A 13,308-nucleotide genomic window follows, 5' to 3' on the forward strand; every position below is an offset into this window, starting at 1 on the left:
CCGGAAACTGTTTGTAGCTGTAGTGCTACAGCCCACATGCAGTGGAAATATTTTATACCTTGTAGCTGCACACAGTCCCGACTTAATAATATACGCCGTCAGAGAGACAGGTATCATGCCGTCATTGCGACGTTGGTTACAGAAGTATTTCAATGAAGAAGGCAAGAGTGTTCTTGTGCCAGAAAGAGCAGATAGACACTTGTCAGCATCTCACTTAGACAATGAATTGACATAATTTAGATCCAGTACAATGGACTTAGAGGATTTATGGGGAAAGTTTAAACGGGTTATAACTCATTCTCTGGAGGAATATGTGCCGAGTAAGTGGATTAAGGACGGGAAAAGACGTACCGTAGTTTAAAAGCGAAATTCTAAAAATTCGAAGGAAACAAAGGCTATTGCACCATCGGTTCAAAAGAGAACGGGCAAATAACAACAGGCAAAAATTAATAGAAATTCGTGCATCCGTAAAAAGATCGATGAGAGACAGGCTTATAACAACTACCACCGTGACATCTTAGCAATAGATGTTGCCGAGAAACCCAGAAAATTCTCGTACTACGTAATGTCGCTAAGTGGGTCTAAGGCTTATCCGGTGACCACTCTGGAGTGACAGTAGAAGATAACGAAAGTAAGGCCAAAGTTTTAAATTTCGCATTTAAGAAATCGTTCACACAGGAGAACCGTACAAACAAACCGTCGTTTGACCATCGTGCAGACTCGCGTATCGAGGATATTGTAATAAGCATCGGTAATGTAGAGAAACAACTGGAAGAGTTGCAAGAAAATGATTCCATTTCGGCTTTACAAGGAGTTCTCTACAAGATCGGCATTTTACTTAACTTGCATTTATCGCGAAGCTCAGGCTCAACGCAAAGACCCAAGCGAATGGAAAAAAAAGTGCAGTTGACTCCTGCATATAAGAAGTGTAAAAGAACAGGCCCGCAAAATTACAGTCCAGTACCTTTAACACCGGTTTGGTGCAGTATCCACGAATATATTTTCATTTCGAGTGCAGTAAATTTGATTAAGAGGGAAAAGCTTTTGTCCACAGACCAGTAGGGTTTTAGAAAGTACGGCTCATGCTAAACGCAGCTTGCTCTTCTCTCACATGAGATCATTCTAAGCATGGATGCAGTGAAATGGCGGATTCAATATTGCTAGATTTCCGTAAAGTGTTCGATACAGTGCCTCATTGTCGACTGTTAAAGAAGGTACGAGCGTATGGAATAGGTGCACAAATATGTGAGTAGTGGAACACTTTTTAAGTTGTAGAACCCAGTATGTTGTGCTCGTCGGCGATTGTTCTTCCGAGACAATAATATTGTGAGGAGTTCCCCATGAGGGTATGATGGAACCACTATTATTCTTTATATATGTAAATGATTTGGCGGACAGTGTGGGCATCAATCTACAGTGGTTTGCTAATGATGCCGTGGTGTAGGGTAAGGTGTGGAAGTTGAATGACTCTAGGAGGATGTAGGACGACTTAGAGAGATTTTCTAGTTGGTGTGACGAATGGCAGCTAACACTAAATGTAGAAAAATGTAAGGTAATGAAGATGAGTGAGAAAAACAAACCCATAGTGTTCGAATACAATATTAGAAGAGTTACGTTAGTCACAGTGACGACGATTAAATATCTAGGCGTAACTTTGCAAAGCAATATGAAATGGAATGAGCATCGAAGAACTGCAGTAGGGAAGGCGAATTGCCGACTTCGGCTTATTGGGAGAATTTTAGGAAAGTGTGGTTCATCTGTAAAGGAGACAGCACGTACTTCGCTAGTGCTACTCACTGCTCAGTACTGTTCGAGTGTTTTGGTTCCACACCAGGTCAGATCAAATGAAGGCATGGGTTGTTTGATTTATTACCTGTAAGTTCAAACAAGAAAGACATTATTTTGGAGGAACACTGCTGAGAAAATTTGGAGATTCGACACTTGAGGCTGAGTGCAGAACGATTCTATTGCCGTAAAGGTAGATTTCTTGTAAGATAAGATACGATAAGAAAGGTTAGTGTTCGTGTGGGGGCACATATACAGTCGTTTTCCCTACCTGTATTTGCGAGTGGTATAAATAAGGAGCCGGCCGATGGGGCCAAGCGGTTCTAGGCACTTCAGTCTGGAACCACGCGACCAATACGGTCGAAGGTTCGAATCCTGCCTCGGGCATGGATGTGTGTGATGCCTTAGGTTAGTTAGGTTTAAGTAGTTCTATGTTCTAGGGTACAAATATTAAGTTCCATAGTGCTCAGAGGCATTTGAAGCATTTTTTGAATAAATAAGGAAATTACTAGTGGTGGTACAGAGCAACCTCCGACACTCACGGTGGCTTGCAGACTATCAAGGTAGATGACACTCCAATTTGTGGGGATCGCGGCGGGAACTTGGTGACATGTAAGGAAGACTCTGTAGTGCCAGGAGCAACTTGACACATATGTGACAAATGTGATTTATCTGGAGAAATTTTGTGGTGGGGTAAGAAGCCCTTATCATCTTTTGGGGTTGGTTTGTGTTATAAATACTGTGAAAATTAAACATAACTGAAAATGAACTATATTATGGTAGAATGCGCAATCTTCGGCGTTCCTAGACTGGTCAGTCAAAGTCCCAATGACATTTAAGTGTCGTGAATGTGATCGGAAGCGGAAATGGAATAACATAAAAACAAACGAACTTGTTTTTACACTATAGACAGAATACATCGCTTCATCCTCCCTCACCTCTCCATATAACGTTAGTTGACACAAAAAACTTCCTTTGAAGTGCACTGTTAATACATTTTTAGTTTGCGATGTTTAAAGGTGTATATCTGGCTTCTAACAGCATGCTTCTCGTGTTTTAAGCGCATAGATACAAGCGAGTTTCGGATATTTTTGATATGTATGAGTTTTTCTTCTAGCTATCAGACAGCTTAAAATCAAATTTCAACTTCCTAAAGATGAAGAAAGTGATTAATATGGTTCCAAAAACCAGATTCCTATTTTGACTAGTGCCGTAAACATACAATTGATGTTATGGCCAATGGCACATACGAACCACAAAGTACTCAATGTTTCATATCCATTTGCAATAGACGCTGGAGCATAAAATAATTTGATTATTGCAATAAGCTTGCATGTTTCCCTTGAGAATATTTCAGTGTTTCTTAGAACGGAAACTAACTACGAAGACGAAATAGTTCACAGCCGAAAGCAGGTAACGCTCATCAGGACTGACGATTATTGTACCATCTCCTGGCGGTTATGCAACTTGGTGGACGCGACGCACGTCATGCGGTCGTTGCGGCGCTGTGTGGTAGGAGAACATCATATCTCAGAAGGTGTACAGCTGTAAGCTCCGCCCAGACCACGCCCAGTCCCGCCCCCTGTGTATAGTGGGGAATGAGAACGTCTCATTGGTTGCGACAGTCGTCTCCGTTCGTCTGCGCGTTCGGTGCCAGAGGAGCAGAGGGCCGTAGGAGGTAGGTAATTCCAGCGGCCGCCTCAATCGGCGCCTTCTTACGCGGACTTCACTTCTATCTTGTGTTGCGAAGCGACATTTCGCCAATCAGTCTTGAATATTTGCAGCGTGTCTCTGATTGCTTTTATAGAAGTTTTATGAAACTTTTTCAGCGATAATTGCAACCAGTAGTTGATAAAATAAATACCTCAAATTTATACACCCCTTCTCAGCCCCTTCTTGAAGCAGTTTAATAATACATTTTTACTATTTCACCAGTTCTCAGAGAAGCAATATATTCACGAAGAAAGTTTAGTATGTAAGATTAATAATAATATAAATGTGATATGAGTGAGGCAATGACTACATGTGAGACCTCATGTGGCAACACATATAAAAGTCTTCGCTACATGTCTTCAAAATATTGAGAGCAAAGCTAAAACTGTTAGCTCTGCTTAATATCGAAAACATATGCTACAGTAACTCGCACATTGAATTACGGTGTTGTGTTACTTTGTCTCACACAGTTCGTGCAACTGAAGCGAATGGAAGATCACGTTCTGAACTACAAAAGTTTGATTTTATTACTCGTTGTCCAGTTAGAGAATTCACCACGTTTCTAGAACTCGAACTAAAGCAATGAGGAACTGAATCAGACATAATCGGTATGCTGGAAGTAGGGCTGGGGGTGAGGATGTGCTACCAGGACTCCGCTTAAGGGACGACTTCAAACTGACGGCAGATTACACCACTGACTCGTTGTCCAGTTAGAGAATTCACCACGTTTCTAGAACTCGAACTAAAGCAATGAGGAACTGAATCAGACATAATCGGTATGCTGGAAGTAGGGCTGGGGGTGAGGATGTGCTACCAGGACTCCGCTTAAGGGACGGCTTCAAACTGACGGCAGATTACACCACTGATGAATACAAATGACCTGCATATTCATCCTGATTGCCTTGTTGCGCCAGCTTATTTTAAGAAAACTAAAACTATGTGCTAAGCGACCTGGTCCAAAAGTTAAGAAACATTAAGATATTACGAACGGTTGACCTCAAACGGACTGGATCAACGTTCAGTATTGTGTCATAAGCAATCATATTATCAGGAATACCACAAAAACGTGAAGATATTATGGACAATAGACTAATACTTCGGCGCTACAAAGTAATAAATAAACTGTGGATTAACAGGGAAATATTTAAAACAAAACAGAAGAAATAAGTGAATGTACTGTAGTGCACTTTCATACGTTTTTCAACTCCAGATCCACCAAAGACAATGAATACGGACAAGCTTCATCATGGTTTCTGTTATCACTCCCCCCCCCCCCCCCAAACCCCCTACCGTCTTGTTTGATATCTAGATGACGAGAAAAATAACATCTAGTGTTCTAATACGTTCAGAATCTTCCTTTCGCTCTTTTAGTGACGTAAATTATTATTCTCGAAGCAGTTGTCTATGGCAATTCCTGCGAGATTACCAGCAGACATATGATACGGGAAGTTTAGGATTTGTTACATACTTCTGACAGTTAGTAGTTCAATTACAGTAGCAACGGAAGAAACTGACAAGATACAGTTTTTGCAGTATTAACTTGAACCGAGTTAAGCCTTCAGTAAGTGAGAGCTACACAAAAATGACGTCAAGGTATTGTTGAGGAACACGCTCTCTCATTGCCAAACAAAGTCTACGGCGTTGTAAAGTCATCACTACGCTAGTGCCAAAATGAATGTGAATTAACAGCTGGAATCCTGTAGATCAAATCCTGCAGATCAGCTTCTGTTGCTTTTGCCACTCTACATTTCCCAAGATGCTACTCCATTCGGGTGTAAAAATGAATGTGCGCAACGGAAAAATAATAAACGCCAAATTCATGATTAGGCCCTGTCTGACTACCCCTTGAAGCAGACCTTAGGATCTCTTAATGCTCTGTTTACATGTTGTAGTTGTTGTGGTCTTCAGTCCTGAGACTGGTTTGATGCAGCTGTCCATGCTACTCTATCCTGTGCAAGTTTCTTCATCTTCCAGTACCTACTGAAACCTACGTCATTCTGAATCTGCTTAGTGTATTCATCTCTTGGTCTCCCTCTACAATTTTTACCCTCCACGCCGCCCTCCAATGCTAAATTTGTGATCCCTTGATGCCTCAGAACAAACCCTACCAACCGGTCCATTCTTCTTGTCAAGCTGTGCCACAAACTCCTCTTCTCCTCAATTCTCTCCAATACCTACTCATCAGTTATGTGATCTACCCATCTAATCTTCAGCATTCTTCTGTAGCACCACATTTCGAAAGCTTTACATATAAATTACAATCTAAACATAAATGAATTATGAAGGCCACTATTACTAATAAATGATAAACTTTGTTGTTCAATATATATTTATTATAGGTTAAAATCAACCCTTTAAGTCCAGTTGTTTATATTTCCTAATTAAAATTATTAATCAACTGCCCAACTCAGCAACTTATTATGACTGCGTGGTCCAATATCACTAACACGAAATGACTGACATCTACGTACCAAACACTAGAAGATACTACTTTAAAAGGTGATCTGTAGTCGTGTGGAACCTCAGTGGAAGCCGGCCGGTGTCGCCGTGCGGTTCAAAGCGCTTCAGTTTGGAACCGCGTGGCCGCTACGGTCGCAGGTTCGAATCCTGCCTCGGGCATTGATGTGTGTGATGTCCTTAGGTTAGTTAGGTTTAAGTAGTTCTAAGTTCTAGGGGACTGATGACCTCAGAAGTTAAGTCCCATAGTGCTCAGAACCATTTGAACCATTTGAACCTCAATGGAAATAAACTAACGTGACCACAGCTGTTTAGCTTTATAGTCGTAATAAGCGGAAGCAATTTACGATATCACCGTATGTACTGCATCCGGTGCGTCGAAGTGATGGTTCTTGTACTTGTCTGCGACGATGGAAGAACTCCAGCCACAAAATAAAACTCTTTCAAACACTAGGACGGCAGGAGGCGGTTTTCTGACTAATATACTCTAATACTGTCTTCTCCTCTCTGTGTTGTACAGACGAGAAACGCGAACTCCCAGCTACAAGGACGGAGTTCAGATAACGTGTCAACGTAAGTATAGGCAGAAGTGCTCTCGATTACTGAACGCAGCGTACTCAACGGTGACTTCCAACCCGGAGGTGAAGTCCAGAATCGTATAGGTTCGCAACAGTACGATGTCTAACTGTTCCAACAATAAACTCTCCTGAGAGCAGAGACAGCAAGTCCGTCTGTACCAACAAAGCTGATACCGAAAGACCGTCACACACTGGCGCTCACAACAGAAGACCTCGTCTCTCCACCGCTGGCTTCCCAGCAAGGCTCGGCTCCCTACCCTCGTAATTCCGAAAACGAATCATATTCCCGAAATCACGGAATATTCTCCCTCTCTACAGATTCTTCGGAATGCGGAGCAACCATGTTTTAGTCTTTTGTCGTCCAGCGCGGAAAGTTTGCAAGGAAAAACAAATACTCGTACAATGGTACGCTTCTGAGTAAGAAATCCTTGTAAATAACCTAGCCTGCGTGGTTTCCGAGGTGCTGCTTCTTCGTTCCTCTCACCTGTGTCCAAAATTTTATGAGTTCCCGGTTATCCTTCCGGTCGTGCTACAATAGCGGCCGGCCGTCACCCCATTCTGCTCCAGAGTTCAGGTGCCACGACGTCCATCTAGTTACTTCCTGTTTTTAAGCAGGACCAACACCTGTGCAGGCCTTCCACCCAGAGCTTGAGTTCTGCCTGCCGTTTCATCTTCACTGGCGTTCCAACCTCTAGTAGTATAGGCAATCATACATTACGCCATTCTGTTATCGACACTCCGTCACCTTTCATGCAATAAGCGATAACAAATATTTACAAGGTGTACGTGATAATGTCAGTCTCCTTTAAATATTCATGTATACGATGTACAACCTGTCACATAATGCCTAATTGTGATTGTAGTTCACGGCAAAGTATGTGGATGAGTGCTTGTAAGGTGCAAAATTCCAGCAAAGCTATAATTTTATATCCTTAATTCTGTAACCATCATTTACTTTCCCGCCCACATAGCAAAACATGTCGACTGCTATCAGAGTCTCATTTCCTTCCTTAATTTCTTCGGCATCACTTGACCTAACTGGCCTACAGTTTATTATCCTTCTATTGCTACGTATACATAAACAGAACGAAGAGGAACATCTACATATAAAGTTTAGCTCGCCAGCATTCAGGATTATTTGGAAATTTTGGACAGACCTTCCAATTAATGATCGTTTCAATTTGCAGTACATTCTATGCCGAAAGAAACGTAATACTAAGAGCAGCAGGTTTACCATAGTGAAAATGTGCTGAATCTTAAGCGGTGTCCTGATGTTGGTGCAGTTTCCTCCAAATTAAGTTCCTCATAGGCCAAATGGTGCAGTTAGTTGAAAAATATTCACTTTAGAGAACTTGAGAAATTATCAGATACCGTGAAAATGTAATAGACACTCCTCTCCGTGCGGGGTGGAAATTTCCTATCTGGCGTGGGGTGGCGTGTGGCTTGTGAATGGACATCTTTTTCTCGATTTTACATTCGTAAAATATTTTGCTACATTCTGAGGCTGTTGGGAGAGCAGCCACACAACACTTCTTTATAACTGCTCTCTTTGCATGTTCTCTGGACCGACTCATGTTTGGGCTCCGTCACAAAATTTACCAGCGTCCGTGATTTGTAAGGAATGTCCTCAATGTCGAGAAAAACATCTTCTTAAGAACGCTGACTTGTTTCACAGGCCTCCCTGCGCCAATTCCCGCTCTTTGTGTACGCTCTTCTCTGTGCCCATGGGGTGCTGGAAATGTCGGTACATTTCTACTTTCTCATGGCAGGTAAAATGACTGCCGCCAGGCCACAAGAAATCAGAGATGCTTTCGCGCATCCATCCTTGGTGTTCCATCCTAATGGCTGCAGGCTTTTCTCGGCATGCTTCTCGTTGTCAGACAGGCCCTTCGCAATGTGTTCCTTCTCTTGAGCGAGGCGCGGGCGTCCGCCCCGGCTTCCTGTTGTGTCCTTGCAGAGTGACTACAATGTCCTCTCCTCGGGGGCTCGCCCCACTGTGTCCGTCTCCCTGCTCCTCCGCGGCCGCTCGCGGTGAGTGTGCGGAAGTTGTCGCGGTCGGACATATTACACAACAAATTTATATGGGAATTGCTAGTGAAGTGTAGTTGTTAGAATACATTCATAAGTTAGGTAGGGTTCCAGTTGTGGCCTATGCAATTTCTAATTTCAGCCCGACTCGTGATGATGCACTAAACAGATTCTGAACTTCTCTCACTGTTTCATGCCTCGTTGACTTCGTAAACAAGGAGTCTCACAGTCAGAACTTAATGCAGGCATATTCAAAGCTCTTCACGGTTGTACAGCATCATATCAATTTACGTGCTAGTTACTCCATTCAGCGACTCGGAAGTAAGAGATGACAGCTTCTGATGGTGGGCCTGATGTCAACAAGTCCTACAATAAATCACAGGGCGTAGTAACAATGAATGCACAGTAACGGAGTAATTGGTGGAAGCGTACATAGCTTCCTGCCCGTGATACTGGTGAAAATGTACCCTGCAACCGAGTTTCACACGATGATGCAGAATCCTAAATATCCACATTTATTCACTTAATAGTAACATATATTTCAATGAAGTAAGAGGGAGCAATGAGTTACGTGGTGGTTCATTTATATATGAAGACTTTTGGGTCTGGTCGCATCTGCGGAGGTTTCCGTTTTCTGTGGATATAGATTCGAATAAAGGAGATTTCACTTACTTCGGTGGCTGTGTTAATTGGAAGTCAGCTTTCGTGCAGTCTAATGATGTTACCTGAAGCATGAAGCTACTGCTGTCTTTTACATCACTGTGGTTGCCCCGGCGTTTTTTTTTCCACCATCGTCTATCAATTCAGCAGTCTCTTCATATGCTCTGTTTGTTATTTCCATCCTAATAGATCTTTCGTGGTTCAATTCAGAAATCTCATAATCTATACTCTTTCTCTAAGGTAAGGTTTTACTCCAACGCAGACAACTGGCGTAGATTAAAATGTAAATCTACATTATTTTTGACACTTAGAATTAAAATGTGTCCCACGTTCCAGAAATATATATTCCAGTCTTCTGGTGTGGCTCAGTACATGAATGACAGTGTTTCTGCCAAGTTGAAGAGGCGAGATCTGTCTCACCCAATCCATGTCGTTTGTGCTCGTGTTTGCCAGCCTGTCTGACAGGGGACGTGCACAAAGGACACGTACATGGTCGCCGATAGAGATCAGAGAGTGGACGGAATGGTTATGTAGTCTGAGGTGTCCGCTATCACATCCTAAAGCCGTTCAGCCTGGTGCGACTTAGCTTTGGAGATATCGTCCTCGCAAAGTGGGAAGAAGATTTTCTCATCAATTAAAATATGTCCGTAAGGTCCCATGATAGTATGCTAGGTTCTAATCCTGCCTCGGGCATGGATGTGTGTGATGTCCTTAGGTTAGTTAAGTTTAAGTAGTTCTAAGTTCTAGGCGACTTGTGACCTAAGATGTTGAGTCCCATAGTGCTTAGAGCCATTTGAACCATTTTCGTATCGGGTAGTGCCGCGCCACTGGTCCGTGACGATCCCCAAACGTAAAATAGGAGGAGATCTTGCCAATTCTGAATCAAAACAGCAAAACTAAAAGATCAGTGAAACAACCGAAACAAACGTATGGCAGGAAGCACGCTTAAGATCCCAGCGGACAACAATGAACACTGTGAGAAGCAAAGAAACCAAAGAACGGCAAAATGATTGGACTGAAGACTCTAGAATTGCGGCACAATCTCATAATAAAATTAGCCTACAGTTTTACAATGATCAAAGCGCAAGAACAAGCTTTGAAATATTGCGGCATCAGTCACAAACACCCCTGCATCTCTCACAGTCAATTATACGTAGTTTCCTCTCGAATAGGATATTCCAATAACTTGTATATATATACCATGGATAACAAAATAAAAATGTCATTTATAAACATTTATTGCAAATAGTGAGACTTTGTTTTCAATAACATGTTTTTACCTCTTGCTCTTCAAAAAGTATTGTAAATAGCTAGAATATGTTTTCAATGAATTTTTTTTACCTCTTATACCCTAAAGTTTATCCTTTTATTCCAACTACCGCACAATCTCATATCAACTCCCTGAGCGAAGCCGGGTACCCCAGATAGTTTTTTTTTAATGTAAAAGCATATACATTCTTATACAAAAATTAATATACGTAATCGAAATGGCAAAGGACTCCCAGAGCATAAAAATTTCTCTCTGTCTATACTGAATATACATGAAGTTAAGTCTCAGTTGTAGGACCAGAGAAAAGTTTACCTACAGATATTGTAGTTGTGACTGTGAGTATTTATCGAGTAGCGCTGATATCGATTATGATGACAGTGCTATGGTCGCTTCTTTGTTTTTTCGCGCCAGAATGAGCGAGGGAGTCAGGTGGAGGTGTTTAACCGTGTGTCTGGTGTGAAGATGTTAAGGAAGCAGGCTAGGAGAACAAGTAAATTTTGTGACTATGAAGGTGTTTGATACTGTATAATTATTCGTGCACCTCACGAGACGTAATCCATGATTCACGAATTCAAAAACCACGAGAACACTTGCGAGAACATGATTAGATTCCCGCGAGCATCTCATCCGTAGCGGTAAATGAAACTTGGATTATCTATATTGCCACGAACGCCGCATCTAGATTGCAGTGTGGGATGATGTATTGTGATGTAATGTTACTGTATGTATCAGTTAGCAACATATTTGTTAATTTGTGAAGCGTGTAACAGTGCTGCCCTGTGTAGTGCAAGTGTTAAAAAACACATCAGTGGAATATACTAGGCTGAAACTTAAATTTCCGTAATTGGCACTTCTTTATTCCCCTTGTTAGTTATCATTTATTGCAGCAATACTCAAGCTGCTGCTCCTAGACTGCAAGGGAAGAAGCAAATAACGATTGGATTTACGAGGTGAGTGGGTACAATTAGCAAACACAGGCGAACCTATAACCCCCCCCCCCCCCCCCAATCGCTTACATGATGAGCACTGTATTACGAGCATGTCGTTTTCACATAATATTACGTAAGCATTATCGTGGTATAACTTTGGGTATGCCAATGACATCTCAGACTTCTGAATCCCACAATAAAGAGCAAAATGTTATATCCTATCAATATCTTTCACTATATTCCTGTGGTGTGCCTACTGTAAGACCTTCGGTATACACACCATCAGATTATTTGACTTGTTGCTTTAACGAAGTAGGCGTGTGTCAGCAATGTGTCTCGTAGTCTTATCGTGGCGTGTTTATCTTCTGAAGTTAGGTCAGACGATAGAAATGCCACTTGCACGCTTAGAGTAGCAGATTAACGGTGACCAACTTTAAACAGAACTTGATTAATTTTCACACACATTTATTAAAATAATAACTTGGTTCTGGATGCTATTTACAACTGACAATCTTTAGTTCCTTTGGGTCTTGGTACGTTAATCTTATTCTCACACAAAGTGTCTATACATTTCTCTTCATGGCTATGTACAGGAATATGATAATCTTATTAGGCGCAGACTGAAACTTGACTACAGACTAATGCAGACTAATGCAGAATGATGCAGTATGACTAATCGGAGGTCTGTACCCTCGTTATAATACCTCGCGCGTTCAGGTATCACTGTGCGAGTGTGGTCCGCGAGGAGAAAAGGTTCTACGTTAGCAGCAATCTCATTGGCAGCGTTACATATTAATACGCGGATAGGCGGAAGCAGAATTTGGTTCGTCTCTACGACAGCGCAATCTCGTAGTGCGGAGACGGACGAGCGCTGCGCCTGCGCTGTTGTACTTAGCGGGCGCGCTCTATTGGGAAAGTTATGTACGCGCTGACTACGCGGAACTATGTACACAACAATTCCACTCTCGCTGAGTCTGTGTCTCGCGTTGCCTGGACATATAACTCAGCTCTTGCAACAGATTTTGAAAACTTGATTACGCAAAGACGAATCAACATAGCCGAATCTTAGGGAAAATCCATTTACCGATTTTGCTTGACCGTCTTCCTGAAGTACTTAATGGGGTCTCCTTCGTTGCCACCGTGATATTTCGGCTTCATTATGGTTCCTAACTACACGTAGTCCTGTGTACTTTTGGACCAAGTCACTAAGAAAAGCTTTTTTGAAATCTTAATAGGTACTGCATTTCTCCATAAGCTCCTGCATTCTCACTCCTTCCTCGTCGCGCAGATGACAGCACACTAGTTTCGTTCTAAAAGTGTGTCCCCAGGAACACGTAAGTGCGTCATTAATATGCGAGGATTTCGCACATGCTATGCGGCCGGATGAAGCGAAAAATTAAGTACTCACAAAAGTGGGTCTCACTGTTTCCCTCCGCACCAAGTTCCGCGCTCCTATTTGAATGAATAGCGAGGACAGGTGCCCTACATGTCTCACACAGTCTCACCTCCAACTCCCTAAGCTCAATCTCTTCCTCATGTTTTATTCTTTCCTCCTACATAACCTCCCTTGCCGTTTCTAACCTAACAGGCTGATGGTGGTCAGATCCTGTGTTCGTTTGTTGCAATACTGTCAATACGTTACGATGCCTGCGGTTGACCTCAAACTGTGCTTACTTGAACTGTAGCAAAGATCGAACCTCTTCCTGGTCAGGACACGTAGCGGGTTTGGTGCTGTCAGTACTGCTATTACAGCGTAACGTAATTAGCTCTACTTTGTGGCCCGTGAGTCGATTTTACATACAACTTTAGACATATCACTATTTTGTTTTTGCAGGAAGACTTCGTATTTTGTCACCTGATGACTAACACCGCCTATCGCCACTTGCTT

The sequence above is a fragment of the Schistocerca piceifrons genome, chromosome X (genome assembly GCF_021461385.2).
Source record: "Schistocerca piceifrons isolate TAMUIC-IGC-003096 chromosome X, iqSchPice1.1, whole genome shotgun sequence".
NCBI classification, from domain to species: domain Eukaryota; kingdom Metazoa; phylum Arthropoda; class Insecta; order Orthoptera; family Acrididae; genus Schistocerca; species Schistocerca piceifrons.